Raw genomic sequence first — 17,712 nt, 5'->3', positions numbered from 1 at the left:
TTTGCTTGGCTAAGCTTTCACAAGTCAATTTAATCTTTATCCTTTAACTTTATCATAACCTTTAGGTATTAGCATCCAGCATTCTATTGAAGTTAACTGTAATGTCCTTAACAATCATTTTTTTAAAAAAGGTATTCGAAAATTATGTAATTTAAGTAAGATGTGTTATTTAGGCTGCATAAACTTAAGTGTCACCTGGTGTTACAGCCATAAAATGTGCAAATTACTTAATTTCTCTGTGGCTTGGTTTCTTCCTCCGTAAAATGGGCATTTCTCCTTCCATTCTTAGGAGGATTAAATTAGAAAATCCATTTCAAGAGCTTAAAATAGTTCTTGGCACATAGTAAGCGTTCAACATAGGATATATGTTATCAGTAGCAGCAGGAAAATGATGGCTTAATATATTGTAATATGAAAATAAATAAAGGATATATTGTTTTAGAATTTATCTGCCTAAAATTTGGACAAAATGTTTTATGTTTCCTAATCAATAAAAAACTTCTTAAAATACCTAATGCACTATTAATATTTAGTGAGCATTCAGTAATATATAATTACTACCCCTTAAGCAAAAGAAACAAAATAAACTTAAAATGTTATACATAATACATAAAATAGGACTTGTATCATCGTACACTTTATGGTTTAAAAAAATTTCCCTGAATTCAGATGTTCCCTAGAAAAATCTTCCATTGTAGATTATCACTACGTTAGAATCCCTTTGTAACCTAACTTGTTTAGTACCTAGATTTGTGTGCTGTGTCAAATCATTTCCTCTAAAAGTGTACCTTGTCCTAAAACAAAATCTCATTAATTTATTATTTAAAGTGGTAAGTAAAATAATGTTTTCCTGAAAAAGAAATATTATAATATTAGGCTAAAAAAGACATTAATTTTCTTCACCAACACTGTGATTGCTGTATATTTGTGTTTAGTAAGGCAAGTAATTCCCAACATACCATGACAGTGTAATTGGTGTAATTGTTTCCCCAAATTTGTACAAGTTCTGACTCATTAATTACTAACCTTATAGAATAACTTCGTAAAATTTGGTCTTAAAAAATAAAACCTTTTCAATATTCTGCATTCCAATTGTATTGTTATAGCTCCATTTTCCATCACCTCTTTATAGTCTTTGTGATTGAAAATGGATGTCCAGAGAAAGAAGAATGAGGGGGCAGGAAAAGGAATAGGAATATAAAAACAGAGTTTCCAAAGCTCTTAAGATTAATAAAAAGGTGGAGAAGGAATGGCATGAAATGAGAGGTGAAAGAGAAGCACTGAGGCTAGTCTAGTACCTATTCTAATCTGTGCCCAGGTCTAACTGTAAACTCAGAAATTGTATTTTGGAGCTACAGTTATTGGACAACTTTCCAAGACAACTCATTTGAGTGAATATCAGCAGACAAATTGATGCTGTCTGCTGGTATTTCAGCTAGAACTTCTGACCAGTGGTGACACATTCTCCATGAGGCTTATTTTTCCAGCATGACAGCTGGGCTCCCAAAGGGAGCATCATGAATGCTAAGGGTCACCAGACTAAGCATTTCAGGTGGTGACTGCAGAATTTCTTGTGATCTAATCTTGGAAGTCCCAGGACATCACTTCTAAAGCATCTATTGACCAAGCAAATCATTAAAGTCAGCTCAGATTCAGAAAGAGGAATTTCACTTCACATCTCAATAGAAAGTATAACAAAGAATTTGTGGCTATCTTTAAACAACTGCCAATTTGAAAAATAATTCTAGAAATGAAAATCTTTATGAACAAAATTAAGAATTTAGTATATAGGTTTTACAGAAGTTTTTACAAAGTTTAAGAAATAATTAGTAATATGAGTGATAAAACTGGAAGAGAATATTCAGGATAAAAAATTTCAAAGATAATAATTATTTATATTGTGATTTTAACTGCACTGCATGACACATGGGATCTTAGTTCCCTGACCAAGAATGGAACCCACGTCTCCTGCAGTGGAAGCTTGGAGGCTTAGCTACTGAAATACCAGGAAAGTCCCCTGAAAATATATTTTTGAAAACACAATGTAAGCCAGAAGATCATGAAACACACTTTTCAATAAGTTGAAAGAAAATAACTGCCAACTTAAAATTCTGTACCGAGTGAAAATGTTCTTCAGGAATGTTTTACACTAATAAAAGCTAAGATAATCCATCACCAGCACAGTTGTATTAAAGGAAATACTAATGAGAGTTTGTTGGCAGAAAAATGGGAATGGTCCTAGGTAGAAGTTCCCAGATACTAGAAGGAATGAAGAATACAAAAATAGTAAAGTTATGGGTAAATTTGAATAAACAAAGACTATCAAATAATTGAACTAGGATTTGTGGGGTTCAAAAATATACATAAGAAACTGAAATATGATAATACTAGCATATAAACCAATAGAGACATTAGGTAGAATAAATGTACACTGGGGAAAAAGTAAACTAATTATTACTAGAGTTTGACAAATCACGAACACATTTTTGAATCCAGACATAAATCCTTGTATTTATTATAAGTTAATTTGCAATGAAAGTGCCAAGGCAATTCAGTGAGGGGAAGGATGATTTTTTTCTTCAACAAATAGCACAGGGATAATTAGATATCTATAAAACGATGAATTTAGACTCTTGCCTCATATCATACACAAAAATAAACTCAAAATGGATCACAGATATAATGTAACAGCTAGAACTATGAAAATCCTGAAAGAACACACAGGAGTAAATCTTCATGGTTGTCGGTTAAGCAAAGGTTTCTTAGAAATAACATGAAAAACACAAGCACAATGAAAGAAAAACATTGATAGACTTCATTAAAATTAAAGACTTTTGTCTTTCAGAAAATATAATAAGAAAGTGAAAAGACAAGTGCTAGGGACTTCCCTGGTGGTCCAATGGCTAAGACTTGGAGCTCCCAGCGCAGAGGGTCCAGATTCCATCGCTGATCAGGGATGCCACATGCCACAACTAAGATTCTGCATGCCTCAAATAAAGATCTTGCATGCCACAACTAAGAATTCCACATACTGCAACAAAGATCAAAGACCCGAGGGTTTCGACTAAGATGTGGCACAGCCAAATAAATAAATAAATATTTTAAAAAGGCAAGTCACAGAATGTAAACTATTGTAAATCATATATCTGATAAGGGACTTGTGTCATGATACATGTAGAGCTCTTACAACCAATGATAAGACAAATATTGGGGAAAATTTTTGAATAGAGACTTCAGCTAAAAGAATATGTGAATGATCAATAAGACCTGAAAATATGCCCAATATCATTAGTTATTAAGAAAATGCAAATTAAAATTATAATGAGATGACACTTTGTACCCACAAAAATGACTATAATAAAAGCAACAACAACAGTTGTTGGTGAGGATATAGAGAAACTGGAACCTTCATGTGTTGTTCACAGGAATGTAAAATGATAGTCACTCTGGAAAATATTTTGACTGTTTCTTAAAATGTTAAACATAAATTTACCACATAACCCAAGCAATTCTTCTGTTAGTTATTTACCTCCTCAAAATGAAAATGTAAGCCTACACAACTTGTATACAAATGATCATACAGGCATTATTCATAACTGCCAAAAACGTGGAAATAATTCAAATGTCCATCAACTGGTGAATGGGTGAACAAAATTTAGTGCAGACATAAAGTAGACTACTGTTTGTCAATAAAAAGAAATGAAGTAATAATACATACCACAATATTAATGATCCTCCAGAAGTCAGACACAAAGACAACATTTTGTATGCTTTAATTTATAAGAAATTTCTAGAAAAGGCAAAATTATAGAGCTAAATCAGTGCTTGCCTAGAATTAAAATTGGCTAATTGCTAATTGGCCACAGGTTTCCTTTGCGGGGGAGAAGAAATGTCCTAAAATTAAACTGTGGTGATGATTTCACAATTTCATAAAATTAATAAAAAATAATTTGATTGTACACTTGAAACAAATGAATCTTATGATATGTAATTTACTTCAATAAAACTGTTAGCTGTTATGTAAAATGACATGTTAAAAAATAAATAAAATAACAGATGGACAGATAACAAGCACATTGTGAGATGGTAGATTTAAACTCAGATGTATAAGTAATAACATTAAAATATCATTGGACTGTGTGCCCTGTTTTGATTTATTGCCTCAGCTCCAAATTCACCCTTGTTTCCTAGTTTAGGAACATGGGCCTCTTAAATATTTTTCCTTTGCCAGATAGCACTGATGCTTTGTCAGTAGAAGGTGCTCCAGAGACATTACAGAAAGAAAGGGTTTTTACTTCCTGGTTCCACTCACTCACTCTCCAGCCTCCTGCGGCATGCGCAGCTTTCCGGCACCCAGCTTCTGCACGGCTTTCATGGCACTTGAGTTGTCAGCAGCACAGAGTTCCTGCAGGCGTGGTGAGAAGCCCCCAGTAGCCAGCACATTTTCATTTCTCTGGTGGTGTTGTGAGATGCTTCTCCATGAACAGCTTTCCCCAGCCTCCTGGAGTTTGTATTTCTACTAACTTCCAGTCGGCAAACTTCCAAAAAGTTTCACCCATGTGGCAACAAAGAGTTCTCTGCCATCCTGAGGCCTAGCTGTGATCTCTCAGCCCTGACATGGGGATGGAAGTGGGGGAAGGAGTACTTTTACTTGGACACTAGGTCTCAGCCTTAGAGTAGCAGCTCTTTCTTATATCTGCTGTATTTATTAGAATGCTCTGTTTTTAATTAATACTAGTTAATCCATTATCCAACTCTCTGATATAGTTAATAACTCTTTATATTACATTTTACCTTCAAATTATCATGTGGTTTCTCTCTTCTGAGTGGATCTAGACAGATATATGGACTAAATTCTCTAATTAAAAGACAAAATTTTGAAATTAAAAAACACCGAAATACACTTTATTAAAATTTAGGAATACACACAAAATGTTGAAAGTAAATATTGAACAAATGTTTATACTTAATGCAGTTGCATAACATGGGTTTCCCTGGTGGCTCAGTGGTTAAAAAAAAATCTGCCTGCAATGCAGGAGAACTGGGTTTATCCCTGTATTGGGAAGATCCCTTGGAGGAGGGCATGGCGCCCCACTCCAGTACCCCTGCCTGGAGAATCTCGTGGACAGAAGAGCCTGGCGGGCTGCAGTCCACAGGTTCACACAGAGGCAGAGGCCACTACAGCAACTAAGCAGCAGCAGCAAATGCATAACATAGAAATAAAAATTTAGCATAGAGAAAAAAGAATGAAAATAAAAATATGGCAAAAAACATATACTGCAAAATAACTGGTCAAAGGGAAAGTGACATAGCTATTAAGGCAAAAGATCCAAAATATAAATCTCCATCCTAAAGGAGATCAGTCCTGGGAGTTCATTGGAAGGACTGATGTTGAAGCTGAGACTCCAATACTTTGGGCACCTGATGCAAAGAGATGACTCATTTGAAAAGACTCTGATGCTGGGAAAGATTGAGGGCAGGAGGAGAAGGGGGCGACAGAGGATGAGATGGTTGGATGGCATCATCGACTCAGTGGACATGGGTTTGGGTGAACTCCAGGAATTGGTGATGGGCAGAGAGGCCTGGCATGCTGCGGTTCATGGGGCTGCAGAGAGTCAGACATGACTGAGTCACTGAACTGAACTGAACTGAATAAACATGTGAAAAGATGCTCAACATCACTCATGATGTGTTGTTGTCCAGTCGCTTGGTCCAGTACAACTCTTTGAGACCCCATGGACTGCAGCACGCCAGGCTTCCCTGTCCATCACCGTCTCCCAGAGCTTGCTCAAATTCATGTTCGTCTGACCATCTCATCCTCTGTCATCCCCTTTTCCTCCTGTCTTCGATCTTTCCCAGCATCAGGGTCTTTTCAAATGAGTCAGATTTTTGCATCAGGTGAACAAAGTATTGAAGCTTCAGCCTAAGCATCAGTCCTTTCAATGAATATTCAGGACTAATTTCCTTTAGGATGGACTGTATATGTGTGTGTGTGTGTGTGTACTGCTTAGTCGCTTCAGTCATGTCTGACTCTTTATGACTCTATAGACTGCAGTTTAGCAGGCTCCTCTGTCCATGGGATTCTCTAGGCAAGAGTACTGGAGTGGGCTGCCATATCCTCCTCCAGGGGATCTTCCCAACCCAGGATCGAACCTGGGTCTCCTGCATTGCAGGCAAATTCTTTATCACTGAGCCACCAGAGAAGCCCATATATATGCCTAATTTATCCCTCCCCTGCTTCCCCTATCATAATCATAAGTTTATCTTCTTTATATATGTGTGTGTGTTCTTTTTCAGATTCTTTTCCCTTATAGATTATTACAAAATATTGAGTAAAGTTGCCTGTGAGAAACAGTTCTGTTAGTTATCTATTTTATATAGTGTGTATATGTTCATCCCAACTTCCTAATTTATCCCTCTCTCTGCCTTCCCCTTTCATAATCAAAAGTTTATCTTCTATATCTGTCATTACTTCTTTTGAAATTACACAAAGACACATCAACTGCAACCTCCTGAAACATATTTTGCTCTGTGGAGTAATTTGCTCTTGTTGGGACTAATCTGTTCAGTCTGTTTCATCACTGAGAGAGCCATGGCTTGCACTACTGCATGACCTCATTTCTCTGCTTTGTTTCCAGAGACGTTTCCTGCCTGGGTTTGAACTATTTCTTTGCAATGGGCTTGGATCCCAAACCTCAGCTTCTGTCTGTGAAGTTAATATTTTGCTTCTGATTTTATCTTTTCTCCATATATGAGCTTTGTTTCTTTTTGGCTGGGCTGAGTCTTCATTGATGCCCCAGGTTTTCTCTATTTGCAGCAAGTGGGGGCTTCTCTCTAGTTCTAGTGCATGGGCTTCTCATTGTGGTGGCTTCTTTTGTTGTGGAGCACAATCTCCAGGGGCACGGGATTCAGTAGTTGCAGCACACAGTCAGTAGTTGCAGCCCTTGGGCTCTAGAGTGCAGGCTCAGTTGATGTGGCATGTGAGTTCAGTTGTCCTTGGCATGTGGGATCTTCTCAGCCCAGGAATCAAGCCTGAGTCCCCTGCGTTGGCAGATGGATTCTTAACCACTGCACCACCAGGGAGGTCACTCTGCATGTATGAACTCTGAATGCAGACTTTTTCATAAAATTCTGGCCTGAATGCAGAATTGTGACCATGCTCTTTCAGGTATACCCTGACCACATTTCTGCCTATGTACTTTAAATTATTAGGTTGGTACAAAAGTAATTGCAGTTTTGGAAACTGGATTTTCAATCATTATAACAGCTCAAACACATCTTTATTCATCAAAACAGGAACCATTACAATCAACACATTTTTGTTTTGTTTTATTTTACAATCAACACATTTTTGGTGATCCGAAATGTTTATCTCTGTAGCATAAAAATCTGTGCTTTGGGATTCGACAAACTCTTGGAAAGCACAAACTCTTGGAAAGCATGAACTCTTGGAAAGCATTTTCTGCATCCTGCTGTTGCAGAAGTGTTTTCACTGCAAAAAGTTGTTGAGATACTTGAAGAAGTGGTAGTCAGTTGGCGAGAGGTCAGGTGGATATGGTGAATGAGGCAAAACTTCCTAGCCCTATTCATTCAACTTCTGAAGCGTTGGTTGTGTGAAGTGTGGTCGGGCATTGTCCTGAGAAAGAAACAGGCCCTTTCTTTGACCAATGCCTTCTGCAGGCATTGCAGTTTTCAGTGCATCTCATCAATTTCCTGATCATATTTCTCAGATGCAATGATTTCTCTGGGATTCAGAAAGCTGGAGTGGATTAGATTAGACTGGCAGCAGACCACCAAACAGCAACCATGACCTTTTTTTGGTGCAAGTTTGGCTTTAGAAAGTGCTTTGGAGCTTCTTGGTCCAACCACTGAGCTGGTCCATCACTGAATTGTCATTTAAAGTCCACTTTCGTCAAATGTCACAATCTGATTGAGAAATTTTTTTTTTTTTAGTTCTAATAATTTTTTTGGTGAATTTCTTGGGGTTTTCTACATGTAGGATTATATTGTCTATAAACAAGCTTATTTTATTTTTTTCTTTCCAATCCGGAGACTTTTATTTTTCTTATTAAATCACACTGGCTTGAATATCTAGTACAACACTGGAGAGGTGAGAGAAGAGATCTCTGCTTTATTCCCAATATTGCAAGGAAAGCCTTTAGCATTACTCCATTAAGTATATGCTGGTTATAAGTTTTTTGTAGATGGCCTTTATCAGGTTGAGAAAGTTACTTTCCATTCCAAGTTCTAAGTTTGCAGAGAAATTTTATCATAGGTGGATGTTGGATATTGTTAAATATTTTTCTGAATGTGTTAAGATAATCTTATTTTTTTGTCCTTTTAAAATGTTGTATTATATGAATTGATTTTTGCATGTTAAACTTTACACACTAGAATATTTGGTCATTGTGTATAATCTTTTTTATCTTTTATTGGACTTGTTTGCCATCCAATAAAAGGGTTTGTGAAGGATTGCTAGTATTTCTTCATTAAACTTTTGGAAGAACTTACCAGTGAAGCAATCTGAGCGTTGAATTTTCTTTGTAGGAAGATTTTTAAGCACTACTTCAGTTTCTTTTTATAGGATCTCCCAAAGATATTCATCTCCTAATCCCATGTAAATATATTATTTTACATGGCCAAAGAGACTTTGCAAATGTGATTAAGTTAAGGACTTTGAGATGGAGAGAAATAGCTTGGATTGTTCAGCTGAGCTAAATGTGATGATGAGGGTTTTTAAAAGTGAAAGAGAAATGGAGAAGACTCAGAATGATGTGATGTGCAAAGCACGCCTGACGTTGCTTGCTTTGAAGATAGAGGAAGGTGTCCATGAGCCAAGGAATATAGGGTCCTCTAGAAACTGGAAAATTCAAAGAAACAGACTGTCCCCTAGAACCTCCAGAAGGGAATGTAGTCCTGCTGCTACTTGGACTTTAGCTCGGTGAGATTTATAACCTTTCCTCGGGGAGTTGAATGGCTATCCGCTCCAGTATTCTTGCCTGGAGAACCCCAGGGACAGAGGAGCCAGTGGGATCCAGTCAATAGGGTCGCGAAGAGTTGGACCCGGTTGGGCGACTAACACTGGGAGTTGAACTTCTAACCTGTAAAAATCTGTGGGTTTTTAAGTCACTGAATTTGAGGTGATTTGTTACAGCAGCAATAGAAAATGAAAACACCTAGACTATTCATATTTTCTACTTCTTTTTGAGTTAGTTTTGTTAACTTGTGTCTTTCAAGGAGTTTATCTATTTCAACCAATTTCTCTAATTAGTTAACACAGTGTTTCATAACAATCTATTTAGTCTCTTTAAGGTAAGCAGAGAAATCCTTCCTTTTGTTCATGATTTTAGTAATTTGTACTTTCTCTCTCATATCTTCTTTCTCTCTCTCCTCTAGAAACTGGAAAAACTTTCTCTCTCTCTCCTTTCTTTCTTTCTCCCTCCCCATGTCCTTCTCCCCCTCCATCCTTCCCTCTCTCCCTGTCTATTTTTATCTCTGTCTTTTTTGTTTATCTTTATCTCTCTCTGCCTCTGCCTTGGTCTGTATGTCTAAAGGCTCCTCAGTGTTGTTGATCTATTCAAAGAACCAGTGTACGTTACACTGATTTTTTTCCTACTCACTTTCCATATTCCATTTCATTGACTGACTCTGACCTTTATTATTGCTTTTTCTCTACTTGCTTTGGGTTTAGTTTGCTCTTATTTTTCTGGTTTCTTTCTTTCAGTTAAGTTCAGTTGCTCAGTCGTGTCCAACTCTTTGAGACCCCATGAACTGCAGCATGCCAGGCCTCCCTGTCCATCACCAACTCCCAGAGTCCCCTCAAACCCATGCCCATTGAGTCGGTGATGCCATCCAACCATCTCATCCTCTGTCGTCCCCTACTCCTCCTGCCCTCAATCTTTCCCAGCATCAGGGTCTTTTCCAATGAGTCAGCTCTTTGCATCAGGGGACCAAAGTATTGGAATTTCAACTTCAACATCAGTTCTTTCAATGAACACCCAGGACTGATCTCCTTTAGGATGGACTGGTTGGATCTCCTTGCAGTCCAAGGGACTCTCAAAAGTCTTCTCCAACACTACACTTCAAAGCCATCAGTTCTTCGGCGCTCAGCTTTCTTTATAGTCCAATTCTCACATCCATACATGACCCGTGGAAAACCCATAGCCTTGACTAGACGGACCTTTTTTGGCAAAGTAATGTCTTTGCTTTTTAATATGCTCTCTAGGTTGGTCATAACTTTCCTTCCAAGAAGTAAGCGTCTTTTAATTTCATGGCTGCAATCACCATCTGCAGTGATTTGGGAGCCCCCCCCGCCAAAAATAAAGTCTGACACTGTTTCCACTGTTTCCCCATCTATTTGCCATGAAGTGATGGGACTGGATGCCATGATCTTAGTTTTCTGAATGTTAAGCTTTAAGTCAACATTTTCACTCTCCTCTTTCACTTTCATCAAGAGGCTCTTTAGTTCCTCTTCACTTTCTACCATAAGGGTGGTGTCATCAGCATATCTGAGGTTATTGATATTTCCCCCTGCAATCTTGATTCCAGCTTGTACTTCCTTCAGTCCAGCGTTTCTCATGATGTACTCTGCATATAAGTTAAATAAGCAGGGTGACAATACACAGCCTTGACGTACTCCTTTTTCTATTTGAAACCAGTCTGTTGTTCCATGTTCAGTTCTAACTGTTGCTTCCTGACCTGCATACAGGTTTCTCAAGAGGCAGGTCAGGTGGTCTGGCATTCCTATCTCTTTCAGAATTTCCCTCAGTTTATTGTGATCCACACAGTGGGCTTTGGCATAGTCAGTAAAGCAGAAATAGATGTTTTTCTGGAACTCTCTTGCTTTTTCAATGATGGCAATTTGGATGGCATGTTGGCAATTTGATCTCTGACTCCTCTGCCTTTTCTAAAAGCAGCTTGTACATCTGGAAGTTCATGGTTCACGTATTCCTGGAGCCTGGCTTGGAGAATTTTGAGCATTACTTCACTAGCGTGTGAGATGAGAGCAATTATGCGGTAGTTTGAGCATTCTTTGGGATTGCCTTTCTTTGGGATTGGAATAAAAACTGACCTTTTCCAGTCCTGTGGCCGCTGCTGAGTTTTCCAGATTTGCTGGCATATTGAGTGCAGCACTTTCACAGCATCGTCTTCCAGGACTTGAAATAGCTCAACTGGAATTTCATCACCTCCACTAGCTTTGTTCATAGTGATGCTTCCTAAGGCCCACTTGACTTCACATTCCAGGATATCTGACTCTAGGTGAGTGATCACACCATCATGATTATCTGGGTCATGAAGATCTTTTCTGTATAGTACTTCTGTGTATTCGTGCTACCTCTTCTTAATATCTTCTCTTTCTGTTAGGTCCCTACCATTTCTGTCCTTTATTGAGCCCATCTTTGCATGAAATGTTCCCTTGGTATCTCTAATTAACTTGAAGAGATCTCTAGTCTTTCTCATTCTACTGTTTTCCTCTATTTCTTTGCACTGATCACTGAGTAAGGCTTTCTTATCTCTCCTTGGTATTCTTTGGACCTCTGCATTCAAATGGGTATGTCTTTCCTTTTCTCCTTTGCTTTTCGCTTCCCTTCTTTTCAAAGCTATTTGTAAGGCCTCCTCAGACAGCCATTTTGCTTTTTTGCATTTCTTTTTCTTGGGGATGATCTTGATTCCTGTCTCCTGTACAATGTCACGAACCTCCATCCACAGTTCATCAGGCACTCTGTCTATCAGATCTAGTCCCTTAAATCTATTTCTTACTCCCACTGTATAGTCATAAGGGATTTGATTTAGGTCATACCTGAATGGTGTAGTTGTTTTCTCCACTTTCTTCAATTTCAGTCTGAATTTGGCAATAAGGAAGGAGTTCTTTAGATTCACATATTAGTGAACTCGGAAACAGTGACGGATTTTATTTTCTTGGGCTCCAAAATCACCGAATGGTTACTGCATTTACTGCAGCTATGAAATTAAAAGATGCTTGCTCCTTGGAAGGTAAGCTATAAGAAACGTAGACAGCATATTAAACAGCAAAGGCATCACTTTGCTGACAAAGTCTGTACAGTCAAAGCTAATGTTTTTCCAGTAGTCATGGTTACAGATGTGAGAGTTAGACCATAAAGAAGGCTGGTTGCCGAAGTATTGATATTTTCAAATTGTGATGCTGGAGAAGAGTCCCTTGGACAGCAAGAAGATCAAACCTGTCAATCCTAAAGGAAATCAACCCTGAATATTCATTGGAAGGACTCATGTGGAAGCTGAAGCCCCAGTGCTTTGGCCACCTGATGCGGAGAGCCAACTCATTGGAAAAGACCCTGATGCTGGGAAAGATTGAGGGAAAGTGGAGAAGAAGGTGGTGACAGAGGATGAGATGGTTGGATAGTATCACCATCCTCAATGGGTTCAATGAACATGAGTTTGAGCAAACTCCAGGAGATAGTGAAGGACAGAGAAGTCTGGCATACTTCAGTCTATTGGATCACAAAGAGTTGGACATGACTTAGTGACTGAACAACAAAAACAGCAAGTGAAATAATATAGTATTTGTTTTTCTACCTGAGTTATTTCAACTAACATAACACCCTCTTAAGTCCATCTATGTTATTGTAAATGACAAGATTGGCTGAGTAATATTCCATTATTCCATTGTGGGTATTCATAAATGTTATACACACACACACACACACACACACACACACAATATCTTCTTTACCCATTTATCTATTATGGATATTCAAGTTGCTTTTGTACCCTGATTATTGTAAATAATGCTGTAATGAATGTAGGGGTGCATATTTCTTTTCAAATAAATGTTTTCATTTTCTTTCAGATAAATACCCCGAAGTAGAATTGCTGGATCAGAAATCAACTCTGAATATTTACTGGAAGGACTGATGCTGAAACTTAAGCTCCAACACTTTGGCCTCCTAATGCAAAGAGCTGACTCATTAGAAAAGACCCTGATGCTGGGAAACGTTTAAGGCAGGAGGAGAAGGGGATGACAGAGGACAAGATGGCTGGATGGCATCACCAAACCAATGGACATGAGTTTGAGCAAGCGCTGAGAAATGATGAAGGACAGGGAAGCCTGGTATACTGCAGTCCATGAGGTTGCAAAGAGTTGGACATGACTGAGTGACTCAACAACAACAATGGTAGTTCTACTTTAACATTTGGAAGAATCTTCATACTGTTTTCAATGGTGGTGGCATCAATTTGCACTCCCACCAAAGTGCACAAGAGTCCCCTTTTTTCTAGATTGTTGCCAGCACTTGGGTTTTGTTGTCTTTTTAATAATTGCAATTCTGACAGGTGTAAGGTGGTCTTATTGTGACTTTGATTTGCATTTCCCTAATGCTCAGTGATGCTGAACATGTTTTCATTTGTCTCTTGGCCATCTGTATGTCTCCTTTGGAAAACTGTTCAGATATTCTGACCATTTTTTAATTAGATTTTTAAAAATAATAAATTGTATGAGCTCTTTATATATTTTGGATATTAATCCCTTATTGGATGTATCATTGACAAATATCTTCTTCATTGAGTAGGTTGCCTTTACCTTTTATTGATTGCTTCATTAATATCTGCTGTGCAGAAGTGTTTTAATGTAGTCCCATTTTTAAAAATTTTGTTTTTTGTTTCCCTTGTCTGAGGAGACATAGCTGAAGAAATATTGCTAAGTCTCATATGAAAGAGCATACTGCCTTTGTTTCCTTCTAGGAGCTTTATGGTTTCAGATCTGCATTTAAGTCTTTAATCCATTTTTATTTTTATATGTGGTATTAGAAAGTGATTGTGTTTCTTTTGCATGTAGTTTTCCAGTGTTCCCAACACTATTTGTGGAAAAAACTATCTTTTCTCCATTGTATATCCTTGGATCCTTGGTTGCAAATTAACTCACCACATAAGCATGGTTTTATTTCTGGGCTGTCTATTCTTTTCCATTTATCTATGTATATGTTTCTGTGCCAGTACCATACACTTTTTTTTTTTTTCTTTTCTGCCCCACAGCTTCTGGGACTTTAGTTCCCCAACCAGGGATTGAACCCAGCATACACTTTTGACTACTGTAGCTTTGTGGTATAGTTTGAAGTCAGGGAGCATGATGCTTCAGTTTCGTTCTTCTCTCTTCAGATTGTTCTTTCGTTCTTTTGGGTCCCACACAAATTTTAGTTTTTTTTTCCAGTTCTGTGAAAAATGCCTTGGATATTTTGATTGGGATAGCACTGACACTGCAGATGCTCTGGGAAGTATGGAGATTTTAACAATATTAATTCTTCCAATCTGTGAGCATGGCATACCTTTACATTTATTTGTGTTTCCTTCAATTTCTTTCTTCAGTGGTGTTTAGTTTTCAGAGTACAGGCCTTTTACCTTCTTGGTTATTTTACTCCTATGGATTTTTTCTTTTTGATGCATTTGTAAATAGGATAGCTTTCTAAATTTCTCTTATAGTTCATTATTAGTATACAGAAATGCAACAGGTTTCTATATATTAATTTTGTATCTTGAAACTTTACTGATATACTATCATGTCATCTATATATCATGTCATCTGTCATCATATCATGTTTTCTATATACACTATCAGTGAGCTTTACTTCTTCCTTTGCAATTTTCAATTCTTTCTTTCTCTTCTCTTATTGCCATGGATAGGAATTCTAATATTATATTGAATAAAAGTGGTGATAAGGGGCACTTCTGTCCTGTTCTTTATCTTAGACGTAAGGCTTTCAGCTTTTTACCATTGAGTTATATTAGTTGTGGATTTGTCTCATATAGCCTTTATTATGTTGAAGTATGTTCTCCTTAAAGCAAATTTTTTTGAGATTTCATATCATAACTGGATACCAGATATTGTCAAGTGCTTTTTCTACATCTATTGACATGATCATATGATTTTTATCCTTCTGTTTAGTTAAATGTGGTGTTCTGATTTGTGGCTATTGAATTATCCTGGGATAATTCCCACCAAACTATGCCATATCCTTATAAGAGATTATGTGTTTCACATAAAGCCATGCATTTGGTGGTGGAGAGGGTGTGGAGAATCCTCCTACACTGTTGGTGGGAATGTAAATTGGTGTAGCCTCTGTGAATAACAGTATGGTGGCTCCTTAAAAAACTAAATTAGAATTGCCATGTGATCCATGAATCCTACATCTGGGAATATATATGGACAAAACTATAATTCAAAAAGACAAATGCAGCTGCTGTCTTCACAATAATCAAGACATGAAAACAACCTGAATACCTATTGACAGGAGAATGGATAGAGAAGATGTGGAATATTACTCAGCTATAAAAAACAATGAAATAATGCCATTTGCAGCTATGTAGTTGGACCTAGAGATTATCATGCTAAGTGAAGTCAGAAAGATATCACTTATGTATGGATGTAAAATATGACACAAATAAAATTATCTATGAAACAGAAAGGAGCTCACAGACATAGAGAACAGATTTGTGGTTGCCATGAGGGAGTAGGGGAGGGTTGGATTGGGAATTTGTAACCAGCACGTAATATGTAGGCTGGATAAACAACAAGATCCTCTTGCATAGCATGGGGAACTGTATTCAATATCTAGTAATAAACCATAATGGAAAAAAATACAATCTGAGAAAATGAGAAAAAAAGAAAAAAGCCATGCATTTGGAAAGATGTAGTGATAAAAGATGCAACACTCCCAGGAAGGAATCTGCTTAAGACTGCATTCTATGAAGGGTGTTGTATTTCTGATCTGCTTATTCTAAGTACCAGATCTTTTTGATTAATTTATTTTTGGCTGTGTTGGGTCTTAGTCACTGTGTGGGCTTTTCTCTAGTTTTGGCAAGTGGGGCCTCTTCTCTAGTTGTGGTGTGCAGGCTTCTTTTGCTGTGGGTCGTGGGGTCTCGGCAAGCAGGCTTGGCAGTTGTGGCGCGGGCTCAGTAGTTGCGGCACTCGGGCTTAAGAGTTGCAGCACACTGGCTCGGGAGTTGTGGTCCCTGACCTCTGTAGTTGCTATTTCTGGGCTCAGGAGTTGCGGCATGCGCACTCAGGAGTTGTGGCTCCTGGGGTCAGCAGTTGCAGTTCCCGGGCTCAGGAGTTGCGGCCCGTGGGCTCAGGAGTTGTGTTTCCTGGGCTCTGGAGCACATGCTCAAGTGTTGTGGCCCAGGGCACAGGGGCTTGGTTGCTCAGCAGTATGCAGGAAATCCTGGATCAGGGATTGAACCTGTGTCTCCCACATTGGTGGGCAGATTCTTTACCACTGAGCCCTCTAGGTACCAGATCTTAACTAAAATTATTAATCGGCTCTATCTGTAACAGTACCTGAGGATTCTTCAAATTTGTATTTTGCAAAAGCAACTTAAAAAATAATGATGACTAAACCCATCCAGTGGACTTGGGTTTAGCCTCTGACTGCAGTTGCTTATGGGCTTCCCAGGAGGCACTAGTGATCTGCCTGCCAATGCAGGAGACCCAAGAGACATGAGTCCAATCCCTGGATGGGGAAGATCCCCTGGTGTAGGATATGGCACCACCCTCCCGTATTCTTGCCCAGAAAATTCCATGGGAAGAGGAGCCTGGAGGGCTACAGTCCATGGGGCTGCAAAGAGTCAGACACAACTGAACACGCGCGTGTTCACACACACGCACACAGTTGCTTCCACTGTTACCATAAGTGACAGGGCTTGTCAAACTGCTTTCCAAAGAGCTTTACCCTCCTATATGTTTTGCAAATACTCTGAAAAATGCTTACTATGGGAAATGGCTTCTTTTTATTTGGGGCTGCATCTCTGTTTTCTTTGGGCATCCTGCTCAGCTGCCTTAGGATTCTGTTTTGATGAAAAAGAGAGTTTAAGACTCTTGACGAGATAAGTAACTTACACATTGATTCCAAACTTAAACTACTACATTGCATATGAACACACACTTAGTGTATGTGAGTTGGGTGGGGCTAATCTACTCATCTTCAGAAGTGGGGCCTGTGACACAGGCCTGCCCCCCCAGGGCTTTAATGGGGACTTTTGCTGGAAGCATCAGTGGAGAGGAGTTTTCATTATTAGGATTCCTAGCTTTAGAGATCCTGGTGGTCAGCTCTGCTATCTCATAAAGAAAGGTTATTGGAAAACAAAGGTAGTATAGAGGAAAGCAGTGGTTAAGGGACAAGGAAAAGATTTCTAATTACATTTTAACCCCTTCACCCATTTCTGAAGCTGAACTGTCCCGGTTATGTGATCCAGTGACTCTTCATCCCAGCTTTTATAATCACGTTTTGCTCCTCTATAAATAATTGCATCTAAATTGCTGATCTAGCTCTGTTATATTCTGTGTAAAACTTTCAAGTACTTCTCTAGCGAGGGTTTTACTATTACATGTTAATGCCTAAATACTTCATGATCATTGTTGTGTACCACATATTACACCTATGGAAGATGAAACAAAGAAATGAATGAACATTTAATACTTATAAATATGGGCTTCCCACATGGCGCTAGTGTAAAGAACCTGCCTACCAATGCAGGAGATATAAGAGATACCAGTTCGATCCCTGGGTTGGAAAGTTCCCCTGGAGGAAGGCATGGCAACCCACTCCAGCATTGTTACCTGGAGAATCCCATGGACAGAGGAACCTGGTGGGCTATAGTCCATGGGGGTCACAGAGTTGGACACAACTGAAGCATGCATTCATGTATGCACTCATAAATCTGTCCTATTATATGTGGCCATCT

This window comes from Muntiacus reevesi, chromosome 4 (assembly GCF_963930625.1).
Source record: "Muntiacus reevesi chromosome 4, mMunRee1.1, whole genome shotgun sequence".
Taxonomy (NCBI): domain Eukaryota; kingdom Metazoa; phylum Chordata; class Mammalia; order Artiodactyla; family Cervidae; genus Muntiacus; species Muntiacus reevesi.
Note: the sequence above shows the minus strand (reverse complement) of the source record.